Source organism: Bombina bombina, chromosome 4 (genome assembly GCF_027579735.1).
Source record: "Bombina bombina isolate aBomBom1 chromosome 4, aBomBom1.pri, whole genome shotgun sequence".
In the NCBI taxonomy this organism is placed as follows: domain Eukaryota; kingdom Metazoa; phylum Chordata; class Amphibia; order Anura; family Bombinatoridae; genus Bombina; species Bombina bombina.
The window spans coordinates 875993879-876006058 of NC_069502.1; positions in this window are offsets into that span (position 1 = coordinate 875993879).

Below are 12180 nucleotides of genomic sequence, written 5' to 3' on the forward strand. Positions count from 1 at the left end.
TGAGGGGGTCTTGAAAAACTTTCCCTTATTTCTGTTTTGTGTTTCTCTTTTGTTTCTCCCTTCATAAAAGGAGATTGTGGTCTTTTATAATCTTGGTGATGTGCATGTGGTGTTTTTGGTGTATAGTGATAATTATGTGTATCTTTTTGATAATAATCTTTTTGTTTTTTATATTGATTTTGAGCATAGTATGGAGAATCATAGTTCCTATGACCATTTCTTTGTGTGTATTCTCTGTGTTGTGACCTGTGTCTTTGATTTCTTTCATTGTAAATAAAATTTTAATTTACCAGTTCTTTATTGTGCGATCTTGGTCTCTGATTTCTTTCTTGATGTGTGTACTGATTTCTACTAGTGTCCGTGCTATAATTTCTGTGCATGTGACCGTGATTTAGATCTTTTCTATCTCTAGAATATTCATTACTGTGATATACATTTTTTCTGTTGTGATGTGAATAATTATTACCATTATTGGTTTTTGTTCTCCCCCTTTCATCAAGTGATTTGTTTTGCTGTGTAGGCTTTTTTTTTGTACATATTGTGTCCCACCTTGAAAGTCTTCATTATCTCTCATATATTTTTGATGTTTTTTGTCACCTATTGTTTCATCAAATTCTTTTGCTTTCTCTTTAATGTATTCAAACTTATCTTTACATTTCTTGTTGTCTAAATAACCACTGAGTTCTTGTTCTAATGTATTAATTTCTTTCTCTAGAGATTTCAATTGTAAGTCTTGCATCTCATATAGTAAGCTGACTAATTCTAGAGAACATTTATGTAAAGCTGCATTCCATTTTTGCAAAAAATTATCATCCTCTAATCCAAATGCTGGAATTTTAAATACTCTAAGTCCTCTGGGTACAATACTTTCATTGAGGTATCTACTTAAAAATGTTACTTCCCACCATTTTTTGGCTTCTTTTGTGTATAATTTTTGTAATTTTTGTAATTTAAAAATGATAGACTCCCATTCGGAGTTTTCTGTTTTACCAAATATGTCATTATATTTGGACTGTCTTGCAGTCCTCCAATCATTTAAAGTATTATTAACAAATAAAATAGAAAAGAATCATGATGACCACGGAGTGCCGCTACACTGCAACAATTGTGAACATTTCACAAAAGAATCCTTTCTATGGATAGGAATTGAGAAGGTTGAACTTCATTGGAGGGGTGGTAATCTGGCAAAACAACTAGACCAAAGAGAATTAAAATGGATACATACACTTAGAACATATGCCCAATGGGGTCTAAATAAGGACACAAAAATTGCTGCCTTTGTCTAAAAAAAAAAACTCTTAACATATGAAAGGGGGGGGGGCAAAATAAATGATAAATTCAAAAGGTGAAAATATGGGGCCTAAATAAATCAGTAACATTTTTTGTTCTTGTTGAGGTGAATACGAGTATAAGGACACACACACACACACACAAAAAAAAGCTGTTTTTGTCTTAAAAACCTTCAACATATGAAAGGGGGGCAAAATAGATGATAATCTATAATGTGTTCCTAAGAAAAATTGGAGCCCGAATAAACCAGTAAAATTTGTGTAAAGTGAATACTGAAAAACATTAGTACATGAAAGGGGGGCAAAATAAACATGTATTTATACAGACAGTTCATGTTATATCATCACACTTAATGTTTATATATACACATATTGTACAAAAGAATATAATTCTCACACTTAATTTCAAGAAATTATATGCAACACACAAGTCGCTGAGTCAATATTTAACATTCAATAAGTATAGAAGTCTATTTATAATATGAATGTTTAATTATGAAAAGTATCTATTCCAACTTATAACAAACTTCTAATTGGCAATTTATTCTACCTCCTCTAAATATTTGGATAAGCAGAATTCATATAATAAACTTTGTATCTGTGAATAACACTTATGTCTTTTTATTTTGAGAAAATCAGAAACTGTTTTTCATTGGACATTCGATAACATGTGATACCCACTGACATATCAGACCTGAATGGGAACCTAAAATAGAGAACTACCTGAAAGGGAACTACAAAACATCACTATACCAGAAACTGAATTTCATTGGACAACCTATAACATGTGATCTTCACTGACATACTGGACCTGAAAGAGAACTTGAAACAGAAAACTACCTGAAAGGGAACTACAAAACCGGCAAAAATGATGATATCTACAGAAATTTTATATTTTAAAACAAACTTATAGTTTCTAATATAATTAATATTGTTTTTTATGTTTTTTTAGATGTTTATTTTAAATTTACAATTGAAATTTTGAATCGGGTGTAAACCTGCTCTCCTCCAATGGGGAAGCAGGTAGCGTAACTGACATGTATTTAAAGGCCGCCTGTGCATCGGAAAGGTATGCTTTGGTTTGTAAAGCACTTTTATTGCTCTTGAGGAAGACGGCTGGGACCGTTGAAACGCTTTTGCGTTGAGCCAAATAAAGACAAACTTTTTTACTGAATCTGTGATATTGTCTTTTCATATTGGGAAGGAGCCGGTAACCTGCAATATACACTGTGAGTAGATATTCACCTTTGTATGGTGTATTGTCTGATATTTCAGCACCACTATTTTGCACCTAGAGTTATACAACCGAGGAAGGAAAGGAAGATACCAACGACTGATACAAGCTGAACCAGTACCTCCAGCTAGCACACCTGATATATTCACACAGACCTTGGGAGAGACTGTGGGACGGCTGCGGTTCACCAGAGGGGGAAAGTATTAATACATATTATACACCTGTTTGCATCATATATATACATATATTGGGTTTATCATCGGCTATATATTTACACACTTATGGTATTAGTAGCGCTGAATTCTATCTGATTAAGTTCTCTTTTATTCTATCTTTTCATCAGTGTCAGGGATACACTGAATCACTTGTTCATGCTGCACAATACTCACACCAATTACGTCTAAGGAACCTATAGGGAACAAACATATCCCAAACCATATTTTCCAGTCAGGTGTAGAATCCAATATACAGTACCCACACCAAGTCTTAACATCATAAACTTGTACTTCATATGAGCGCTGGTAACACACCTTGATACAATATATATATATATATATATATATATATATACACACAGTGGGGGGAAAAAGTATTTAGTCAGCCACCAATTGTGCAAGTTCTCCCACTTAAGAAGATGAGAAAGACCTGTAATTTTCATCATAGGTATACCTCAACTATGAGAGACAAAATGTGGAAACAAATCCAGACAATCACATTGTCTGATTTGGAAAGAATTTATTTGCAAATTATGGTGGAAAATAAGTATTTGGTCACCTACAAACAAGCAAGATTTCTGGCTCTCACAGACCTGTATCTTCTTCTTTCAGAGGCTCCTCTGTCCTCCACTCATTACCTGTATTAATGGCACCTGTTTAAACTTGTTATCAGTATAAAATACACCTGTCCACAACCTCAAACAGTCACACTCCAAACTCCACTATGGTGAAGACCAAAGAGCTGTCGAAGGACACCAGAAACAAAATTGTAGACCTTCACCAGGCTGGGAAGACTGAATCTGCAATAGGCAAGCAGCTTGGTGTGAAGAAATCAACTGTGGGAGCAATAATTAGAAAATGGAAGACATACAAGACCACTGATAATCTCCCTTGATCTGGGGCTCTATGTAAGATCTCACCCTGTGGGGTCAAAATGATCACAAGAACGGTGAGCAAACATCCCAGAACCACACGGGGGGACCTAGTGAATGACCTGCAGAGAGCTGGGACCAACGTAACAAAGGCTACCATCAGTAACACACTACGCCGCCAGGGACTCAGATCCTGCAGTGCCAGACGTGTCCCCCTGCTTAAGCCAGTACATGTCCGGGCCCGTCTGAAGTATGCTAGAGAGCATTTGGATGATCCAGAAGTGGATTGGGAGAATGTCATATGGTCAAATGAAACCAAAGTAGAACTGTTTGGTAGAAACACAACTTGTCATGTTTGGAGGAGAGAGAACACCATACCTACTGTGATGCATGGGGGTGGCAACATCATGCTTTGGGGCTGTTTCTCTGCAAAGGGAACAGGATGACTGATCCGTGTACATGAAAGAATGAATGGGGCCATGTATCATGAGATTTTGAGTGCAAACCTCCTTCCATCAGCAAGGGCATTGAAGATGAAACATGGCTGGGTCTTTCAGCATGACAATGATCCCAAACACACTGCCAGGGCAACAAAGGAGTGGCTTCGTAAGAAGCATTTCAAGGTCCTGGAGTGGCCTAGCCAGTCTCCAGATCTCAATCCCATAGAAAACCTTTGGAGGGAGTTGAAAGTCTGTGTTGCCTAGCGACAGCCCCAAAACATCACTGCTCTAGAGGAGATCTGCATGCAGGAATGGGCGAACATACCAGCAACAGTATGTGACAACCTTGTGAAGACTTACAGAAAACGTTTGACCTCTGTCATTGCCAACAAAGTATATATAACAAAGTATTGAGATGAACTTTTGATATTGGCCAAATACTTATTTTCCACCATAATTTGCAAATAAATTATTTCCAAATCAGACAATGTGATTGTCTGGATTTGTTTCCACATTTTGTCTCTCATAGTTGAGGTATACCTATGATCAAAATAACAGGCCTCTCTCATCTTCTTAAGTGGGAGAACTTGCACAATTGGTGGCTGACTAAATACTTTTTTCCCCACTGTATATACATAGATACATACATATACATCTTTAGACGTGTAAATGTAAGTTTCTTTCATGTAATTGGCAAGAGTCCTTGAGCTAGTGACATATGGGATATACAATCCTACCAGGAGGGGGAAAGTTTCCCAAACCTTAAAATGCCTATAAATACACCCCTCACCAAACCCACAATTCAGTTTTACAAACTTTGACTCCTATGGAGGTGGTGAAGTAAGTTTGTGCTTAGATTCTACGTGGATATGCGCTTCTCAGCATTTTGAAGCCAGATTCCTCTGAGTACAGTGAATGTCAGAGGGATTTGAAGGGAGTATCATCTATTAAATGGAATGGTTTTCCTCATGGGAGATCTATTTCATAGGTTCTCTGTTGTCGGTCATAGAGATTCATCTCCTACCTCCATTTTCAGATCGACGATATACTCTCATATACCTCTACTGGCTTTCTGCTATATATGGATGGGTGTCTTTCGGTAAGTATGTTTTCATTACTTAAGACACTCTAAGCTATGGTTTGGTACTTTATGTATTAATATAAAGTTCTAAATATATGTATTGTACTTATATTTGCCATGAGTCAGGTTTAAGTATATTTCTTTCATGTAATTGGCAAGAGTACATGAGCTAGTGACATATGGGATATACAATCCTACCAGGAGGGGCAAAGTTTCCCAAACCTCAAAATGGCTATAAATACACCCCTCACCACACCCACAATTCAGTTTTACAAACTTTGCCTCCTATGGAGGTGGTGAAGTAAGTTTGTGCTAAGATTTCTACGTTGATATGTGCTTCTCAGCATTGTTGAAGCCCGATTCCTTTCAGAGTACAGCGAATGTCAGAGGGACGTGAAGGGAGTATCACTTATTGAATACGATGATTTCCCTAACGGGGGTCTATTTCATAGATTCTCTGTTATCGGTCGTAGTGATTCATCTCCTACCTCCCTTTTCAGATCGACGATATACTCTCAATTTACCATTACCTCTACTGATAACTGTTTTAGTACTGGTTTGGCTATCTGCTATATGTGGATGGGTGTCTTTTGGTAAGTATGTTTTTTATTACTTAAGATACCTCAGCTATGGTTTGGCACTTTATGCATTTATATAAAGTTCTAAATATATGTATTGTACTTATATTTGCCATGAGTCAGGTTCATGAATTTCCTTCTGCAGACTGTCAGTTTCATATTTGGGGAATATAAACATTTTTTTAAAGAAATTTATTTCTTACCTGGGGTTTAGTCTTTTTTTCATTTGACTACTTCTTGCAAATTGCGGGAGGTATTAGGCCCGCGGGTGCGTCAAATGCTAAACTTTATTGCGTCATTCTTGGCGCGAAAATATTTTTGGCGCAAAAAAATACGTCTATGGCGCAACTTCGTCATTTCCGGCGTCATACTTGACGCCGAGACCTTTCACACGGTTGCGTCATTAGTGACGCGAGTGTGTCATTTCCGGTTATTTTTGCCGCCAAAAAAGTTTTAAGTTACGTTGTGCGTCATACTTGGCGCCAAACTTTTTCATTATTTCAATACCCCATTGATGTTTGCCTCTTGCCTTTTTCTCTATTAGAGGGCTATGCTATTTGCATTTTTTCCCATTCCTGAAACTGTCATATAAGGAAATAGATAAATTTGCTTAAAATGTTGTTTTTTCTCTTGGATTTTGCAAGATGTCTCAATCTGATCCTGCCTCAGAAGTTTCTGCTGGAACATTGCTGCCTGACATCAGTTCTACCAAAGCTAAGTGCATTTGTTGTAAAATTGTAGAAATTATTTTGCCGAATGTCATTTGTAATAGTTGTCATGATAAACTTTTACATGCAGATAGTGTATCCATCAGTAATAGTATGCTTTTTCAGTCTCAGTCATTCCCTTCAGTGGCTATGTGCATGGAAGTTTTAGGTCTCATGACTGCAGCATTGGACGCGATCCCCTTTGCTCGTTTTCACATAAGACCTCTTCAGCTTTGTATGTTGAATCAATGGTGCAGGGATTATACAAAGATATCACAATTAATATCCTTAAATCCCAATGTACGACACTCTCTGACATGGTGGATAGATCACCATCGTTTAGTTCAAGGGGCTTCTTTTGTTCGTCCAACCTGGACTGTGATCACAACAGATGCAAGTCTTTCAGGTTGGGGAGCTGTTTGGGGATCTCTGACAGCACAAGGGGTTTGGAAATCTCAAGAGGCGAGATTACCAATAAATATTTTAGAACTCCGTGCAATTCTCAGAGCTCTTCAGTTTTGGCCTCTGTTAAAGAGAGAACCGTTCATTTGTTTTCAGACAGACAATATCACAATAGTGGCATATGTCAATCATCAGGGTGGGACTCACAGTCCCCAAGCTATGAAAGAAGTATCTTGGATACTTGCTTGGGCGGAATCCAGCTCCTGTCTAATCTCTGCGGTGCATATCCCAGGTGTAGACAATTGGGAGGAGGATTATCTCAGCCGCCAGACTTTACATCCAGGGGAGTGGTCTCTCCATCCAGATGTGTTTTCTCAGATTGTTCAGATGTGGGGTCTTCCAGAGATAGATCTCATGGCCTCTCATTTAAACAGGAAACTTCCCAGATACCTGTCCAGGTCCAAGGATGTTCAGGCGGAAGCAGTGGATGCGCTGACACTTCCTTGGTGTTATCATCCTGCTTACATTTTCCCGTCTCTAGTTCTCCTTCCAAGAGTGATCTCCAAAATCATCATGGAACAATCATTTGTGTTGCTGGTGGCTCCAGCATGGCCACATAGGTTTTGGTATGCGGATCTGGTTCGGATGTCCAGTTGCCCGCCTTGGTCACTTCCATTATGGCCAGACCTACTATCTCAAGGTCCATTTTTCCATCAGGATCTCAAATCATTAAATTTGAAAGTATGGAAATTGAACGCTTAGTTCTAAGTCATAGAGGTTTCTCTGACTCAGTGATTAATACTATGTTACAAGCTCGTAAATCTGTCTCTAGAAAGATTTATTATAGAGTTTGGAAGACTTACATTTCATGGTGTTCTTCTCATAAATTCTCCTGGCATTCTTTTAGAACTCCTAGAATTTTACAGTTTCTTCAGGATGGTTTAGATAAGGTTTTGTCTGCAAGTTCCTTGAAAGGACAAATCTCCGCTCTTTCTGTTTTATTTCACAGAAAGATTGCTATACTTCCTGATATACACTGTTTTGTACAGGCTTTAGTTAGTTTAAGCCTGTTATTAAATCAATTTCTCCTCCTTGGAGTCTTAATTTGGTTCTGAAGGCTTTACAGGCTCCTCCATTTGAACCTATGCATTCTTTGGACATTAAACTACTTTCTTGGAAAGTGTTGTTCCTTTTGGCCATCTCTTCTGCTAGAAGAGTTTCTGAGTTATCTGCTCTTTCTTATGAGTCTCCTTTTCTGATTTTTCATCAGGAAAAGGCAGTTTTGCGGACTTCTTTTCAATTTTTACCTAAGGTTGTGAATTCTAACAACATTAGTAGAGAAATTGTTGTCCCTTCCTTGTGTGCTAATCCTAAGAATTCTTTGGAAAGATCCATACATTCTTTGGATGTGGTAAGAGCTTTGAAATATTATGTGGAAGCTACTAAAGATTTCAGGAAGACTTCCAGCCTATTTGTTTTATTTTCTGGTCCTAGGAAAGGTCAGAAGGCTTCTGCTATTTCCTTGGCTTCTTGGTTGAAACTTTTGATTCATCAAGCTTATTTGGAGTCGGGTCAGGCCCCGCCTCAGAGAATTACAGCTCATTCTACTAGATCAGTCTCCACTTCGTGGGCTTTTAAGAATGAAGCTTCAGTTGATCAGATTTACAAAGCGGCAACTTGGTCCTCTTTGCATACATTTACTAAATTCTACCGTTTTTATGTATTTGCTTCCTCGGAAGCAGTTTTTGGTAGAGAAGTTCTTCAGGCAGCTGTTTCAGTTTGATTCTTCTGCTTTTGATTTAAGTTTTTTCTTTCAAAAATGAAAATAAACTTATTTTTTTGGGTTGTGGACTAATTTTTTCAGCGGAATATGGCTGTTTTTATTTTATTCCCTCCCTCTCTAGTGACTCTTGAGTGGAGATCCACATCTTGGGTATTGCTATCCCATATGTCACTAGCTCATGGACTCTTGCCAATTACATGAAAGAAAACATAATTTATGTAAGAACTTACCTGATAAATTCATTTCTTTCATATTGGCAAGAGTCCATGAGGCCCACCATTTTTATGGTGGTTATGATTTTTTTGTATAAAGCACAATTATTTCCAAATTTCCTTTGTTGATGCTTTCTACTCCTTCCTTTATCACCCCACTGCTTGGCTATTCGTTAAACTGAATTGTGGGTGTGGTGAGGGGTGTATTTATAGGCATTTTGAGGTTTGGGAAACTTTGCCCCTCCTGGTAGGATTGTATATCCCATATGTCACTAGCTCATGGACTCTTGTCATTATGAAAGAAATGAATTTATCAGGTAAGTTCTTACATAAATTATGTTTTCCTTTTGCAGACTGTCAGTTTCATATCTGGGTAATGCATTTTTTAGGAAAGAAAAAAATCTTACCTAGGGTATAGTTTTTTTTCAATTGACTGTTATTTTAAATTTGCGGACAAAATTAGGCTTGCAAGGGCGCAAAATGCCAAAGTATAGTGCGTCATTTTTGGCGCAAGATTTTTTGGCGCAAAGTTACGTTCGATGACGCAAATTCATCGTTTCCGGCGTCTTAGTCGACGCCGAGTCCTTTCAAAAGTTGCGTCTTCATTGACGCGAGTGTGTCATTTCCGGATGTTGTTAGCGCCCAAAAAAATTCTGATTGTGTTGTGCAATACCAGCAGCACCGTGACCTTGAGATACAGATACTCAACTTTATTCCAGCATAGAGGGAACAGAAAAAGACAACGTTTCTGGTTATCTGCCCTTATTCATGAATAAGGGCAGATAGCCCGAAACGTTGTCTTTTTCTGTTCCCTCTATGATGGAATAAAGTTGAGTATCTGTATCTCAAGGTCACGGTGCTGCTTGTATTGTATTATTACTTTGATTGTTTGGGGTTGCAGGCCCCTACAGCTTGCACGTGAGTTACAAGGAGGTGCTGGACAGTGACATTGACTGTTTTCTGTTTGTGTGGTGCGTCATACTTGGCGCCAAATCTTTTCATTATTTAAAGCCTCATTCCTATATGCCTCTTGCATTTTTCTTTATCAGAGGGCTATGCTGTTTGCATTTTTTCCCCATTCCTGAAACTGCCATATAAGGAAATTTATCATTTTGCTTTATATGTTTTTTCTCTTACATTTGCAAGATGTCTCAATCTGATCCTGTCTCAGAAATCACTGTTGGAACCCTGCTGCCTGATAACAGTTCTACCAAAGCTAAGTGCATTTGTTGTGAACTTGTGGCGGTTATATTTCCAGCTGTGGTTTGTAAATAGTTGTCATGATAAACTTTTACATGCAGAGAATATGTCCATCAGTAATAGTACATTGCCTGTTGCTGTTCCTTTAACATCTAATGTACAAGATATACCTGTGAATCCAAAACATTTTATTGCGGATTCTATTCAGAAGGCTTTGTCTGCATCCTGCCTTCTAATAAACGTAAAATGTCTTTTAAAACTTCTCATAAAGTTGATGAAATTTCAAATGACTGACAACATACTGAATTATCCTCCTCTGTTGAGGATCTGATTTAGATGATCCTTCCTCAGATATTGACACTGACAAATCTACTTATTTATTTAAAATGGAGTATATTCGTTCTTTGTTAAAAGAAGTGTTGATTACATTGGATACGGAGGAAACTAGTCCTCTTGATACTAAAACTAGTAAACGTTTAAATTCTGTTTATAAACCTCCTGTGGTTACTCCAGAGGTTTTTCCAGTTCCTGATACTATTTCTGATATGATTTCTAAGGAATGGAATAGGCCTGGTATTTTGTATTCCTTCTTCAAGGTTTAAAATTTGTATCCTTTGCCAGCAGTTACATTGGAGTTTTGGGAAAGGATTCCCAAAGTTGATGGGGCTATCTCTACTCTTGCTAAACGTACAACTATTCCTATGGAAGTTAGTACTTCTTTTAAAGATCCTTTAGATAGGAAACTTGAATCTTATCTGTTACGGTTGCCTCCAGGCTGGCTGGAAGTTGGACCGTAGAAAAGGATGCTCCTAGCGCTCACCAAAGGAGCAGCAGCACCGTGGACACTATAACTGCTGCGTAGCCACCATAAGTAATGCAGACTCTATGAACCACCGCTGCTGGGCTGGTATCTCGCCGTCTGCTCTGCGCCCTGGACCTATGACCAGGCTCCAGTAGGTGAACCTCTTCCTTCTGTAGCAATCCCTGTAGCTAAGGGAGTATGAAGAGCATAGCAATCCCTGTAGTGATTATAAGCTGTATCCTACAAACATGAGTCAAAGCTTCAAGTTAGAGGGTCAACATAGGTCTGCTGTGCTGGAGCACACAGCCTGCTTTTATTCAGGTTACATGCAAACAGGACACTCTCAGGGGGAGGCATAAAATCCCCCATCACACATTTGATATTAGATAGAGAGACACTCCCTTTGACAGGCCACAACATTTACTTCAGCAGATAACATTACACACAATAAAACAATGCAGTCCACCTTATCAATACTAGTCTGATTAGACAATGGGAAAGTTGATCACTAAACCTAATTAGAGCTAATCCCAGCAGACTTGTATTTAGAATAGGTTTCTTGAAGCTGAACAAAATTTAACTCTTAATGGCACACAATGAAACTGAACCAAGTGGGAGAAAGCCAGGGACAAGTCATTTCACAGGTCTGGGGACATAGTCTTAAAGGGGCATTGTTCATCAAAGTCACAATATGTCCCCAGATGGTTCTTAAAGGGCCACACACACCCAACAAAAGTCAATATGTCCTCAGGGGCACAATCTTCCAGGGGCCATAGTCATGTGGAAGGAGGCTGGCAAATAGGCTTCTCCAAAATCCAGGGAAGCAGGGCAATTTTTCATTTAAAGGGCCAGTTACAAACAGCAGTTTGTAACATATCTCCCCTTTTGGAGGGAGACTAACCAGGCACCTGACCTTCTGCCGGTCAGTGCCCAAGTTAGTCTCGCAACCCACCCACAAATAATCGCTAGCAGCAAAGTAGCCCCCCCACAATACGTAGTACTGGCCTGTAAGTTCCAGGTTGCAGGATGAAAGTGCAGCATCCTCGGCCTTCCTGGCGCAGCTGGGCAAATAGCTGATGGTACTTGGGGGGCAGAGGCCAGCGGCACTCTGCCCTGGTGCCAGCGCTTCTGCTGGGGTGAGGGGTTTGCAGGCCAGTCCTGTAACAAGGGGGTCTGTAGGGCAGAGGCCAGCAGCGCTCTGTCCTGATGCCAGCTCTTCTGCTGGGGGAATTGGGGCATAGTCCTGCCCGGTGGCAAAGGGAACGTGGGGGTCAGAGGGGGTTAACATCTCCACTGTTAACCCTGGGCCCAAGTTAGGAGTTAGCTGGGGAGGGGGAGATTGGCTTACCTCCTCCTCCTGATACT